Source organism: Gymnoscopelus braueri (assembly GCF_963280865.1).
Source record: "Gymnoscopelus braueri genome assembly, chromosome: 1".
Classification (NCBI taxonomy): domain Eukaryota; kingdom Metazoa; phylum Chordata; class Actinopteri; order Myctophiformes; family Myctophidae; genus Gymnoscopelus; species Gymnoscopelus braueri.
The window spans coordinates 64,955,081-64,958,225 of NC_137603.1; the positions used below are offsets into that span (position 1 = coordinate 64,955,081).

Here is a 3,145-nt window from a genome sequence, read left to right on the forward strand (position 1 = left end):
CATTGGAACTATCTCATTGAGATAGACAGAGCACTTCCGCATTCCATTCTTACAATGGGAGTCGACGCTAGTGTCATAACTCTCTTTATGGCTCTGATACCAGGTACACCGACGCGATGGTCCAGGCTTAAAAAGTCTGGAGATCGAGGCTACACTAAAGCAGACACCTACACTTATAAGTTATCACCTCCCTGTACATGTTTGTAATGAAAACTGCCAAAGGAGGAAACAAAACGTGCACAATTCAGTCCAATACACTTTTCCTTTATTTTTACCAGGTGCACGGTTCAACAGAAATCCATGTAAATAAAGAGAAAGGCCAGCACTCAAACAAGTCCTGAACTTTGTCATTATATATCATGGCACAGGCCTTGATATTATGACTAAAAAGTTCAGAAAGACTCGTTTGTGAGTGCTGGCCTTTCTTCTTCATTTACATGCAAACTGTCCCTGAAATATTGCATTTTATAAAAAAGGGTTCCGCCAAACCCTGGTACTAATAATAAATCATAAATTCCTAAAGAAAGGTATATTTAATGTATGTTAGAAATGCATAAGAATTATTGTACAGGTGGGAGCTCATTCTCATACTCACCAGCATATGCTCTGTACAGTGTGCACTTCACACCGGTCCTGACACTGTCTTTTGTCCTTCGCACTGGTTTCCGCACCTCCATGTCATTTGTCGCCTCTGGTGCAATACCCTATAATATAATAATGTTGAATAATGAATAGACAAGACAATACAAACGGTTGAACTTGTTCAACATCAAACAAAAATCCATATCTGACCTGTGTACGTGGCCGGTGCCAGTTTTGCAGGGAGCTGGTGCATGCCAGAGGCAATGGCACAGACTTGACTCCTAGGGTACTATACAGGTACATAACAGAAACGAAAAACAAGCACTCAGTACATTTTAGATACAACTTGCCAGGTGCACAGCTCAAAAAAATGTGAAAAATAGCCAGCACCCCAAGGTCTTCCGTGTCAAGCCTTCCTCGGTGTGCTGGCATCCCAAAAAAAAAATATATTGTTGAAACGTTTTTTCCCTGTATTTATTCATTCATGTCATATAATATTTCACTTTATGTGTAATGAACCTAGAATATATGAAAGTTTCACTTTTTTAATTACATTATGGAAAAATGAACTTTTTGGGACGTACCTGTAGTGTGCCGTTTGAAAAAGCAGTGCCACTATGTGGTTACATAGTGCCTTGCCCGCAGCGCAAGAGCATGACGTGCTTTCCAGTTCCACAGGAACCTTTTGCGAAAGTGTCACCTGTTAATAGGGAAATAACAATGAGTGTTGTTGCTGTGCACGTTACATTTACACATCAAAAGTTGAGTGTATCCCGTATATAAGGGCCTTTCACACCAAGCACAAAAAAAAAGTTCAATCTCAAGTGGATGCCAGTGTCCACATCATAACTATAATAGACAAAGGTGAACGATAGTTATCGTTATAGTTATATTGCTTGGTGTGAACAACCCTTAAACTTGAATATACAGTATGTATCTTTTGGGGCTTTTTCTGCCTTTATTGATAGGTACAGTAGACTGACAGGAAATGGGGAGAGAGAGATGGGGAGTGACACGCAGCAAAGGTCGTCGGGATCGGGAGTCGAACCCGCGATAAGCTGTCAGGCGGCATTAGCGGCCTACTGTAGGTGCCCAGACGGCTACGCCAGCTGTCTGGGCCCAATGAATATATTTGGATCTCACAGAATCTTTCTCAGTCTTTTATTTGTCCACCAAAAAAAGACACTTATTTTATTATTATTTTTTTAAATATATGTCTTATATGTATGAAGTTGTTTTGGGGGGTTTAGCTACACAAATCATTGACAGACTGAGAAACACACTGAAGTACATGCAACATTGTGGGAACACTGCAAAGTCTCATCTGCAATCGCAGGAAACTGCAGGAAAAACATCTGCAAACGCAGGGAACTACATCTGCAGGAAAACCAACTGCAGGAAAACCATCTGCAGGAAAACCATCTGCAGGTTAACAATCTGAGAAACCTGTAGGTAGTGAGCTTCCTCATTTTTCTTCATTGACCGGTAACATCGTCCTCTCACCGCCACACCATGATCAACTACATTAGAGACTGTGTTCCACTGTTTGGGAAGAAGTGTGCAAGATTAACCAGGCATATTACTGACTTATATTTTATGATACATATTCTATAGACGATTCCACAGACACGTCATAACTGCAGTGTCGCGGAGCGGCAGCCGCTTGACACAGCAGTTATGACTGCCTGCAGACAGCGCGTCTGTGGATTCGTCTATAGCTCAGTGGTTTTCAAAGTGGGGTCACCAGCAAAATTAATGAATAGAGTATCAAAATCAGTTTAACCACTATAAAGCTCAGCGCCGTGAGCTTGTAGATCTGCTATCTTCAAATATGTACTTACAATCTTAAGAATTATTATGAAAAACTTTTACACAAATCTTCTCTTCTGCAGCGTCCCTGGCACAAAACCTATTCAGATGGGGGTCCACGGCTTAATATGTAGGCCTATACATTTCAGAACCACTACCCCAGTAGTATGGAAAGGTGTTAGTTTGCAGGTGGTGCTACAGTAACCTGATCAATAATATGGTATGCTATATGCAATGTTTTTATTTTGGAAAACAGAAAGACAACATGAATGTTCATCCTAGCACCTTTGCTGATATTTGAGCTAAAAAAAGACAAAAGCACTTTACCTTCAAAATCAAACAGGTACTGTTCGAAGTAGAACTTGTAGCCTTTTTCCTGTTTGGAACCTGGTGTATGGGAAAACTTGGCAACAAGTCGATGTACATCATTGAACCTCATTTGCGGCAGATGTGATAGGGACTTGGTGAATTCCATAATCTGAAAAGAAATAGCAACAATAATTATCTGCATGGAAATGGTTTAGATTAAGATTTTGAGAACAATCTTTCCAGTGATACAATGGCAGCAATGGAAACAAGTCCTCTGGGCTTTTTTGTGTTATCCTTTTAGCTTCACTGTATAATCGTACCACTGTACCTTTTGCTAAATATTAATAACGTAATCAATCAGGAGATTAAGAGTCAGTATGGTGAGTGACTATACATTGTTAGAAACATGATAAACAATAATCGATATCCAGTGTCCACTGAGGAT

General features: G+C 40.2%; 1 long non-coding RNA gene across 1 annotated transcript; it reads right to left on the reverse strand.

Annotated features, from left to right (window-relative positions):
* Window positions 1-594: 594 nt before the first annotated feature.
* LOC308086734 lies at window positions 595-2,795 on the reverse strand. Its single transcript, XR_013933269.1, has 4 exons — window positions 2,719-2,795; window positions 1,167-1,282; window positions 793-871; window positions 595-704 (listed from the first exon to the last, which is right to left on the reverse strand). It is a non-coding gene; the product is annotated as an uncharacterized lncRNA (long non-coding RNA).
* Between the last annotated feature and the right edge of the window lie 350 nt (window positions 2,796-3,145).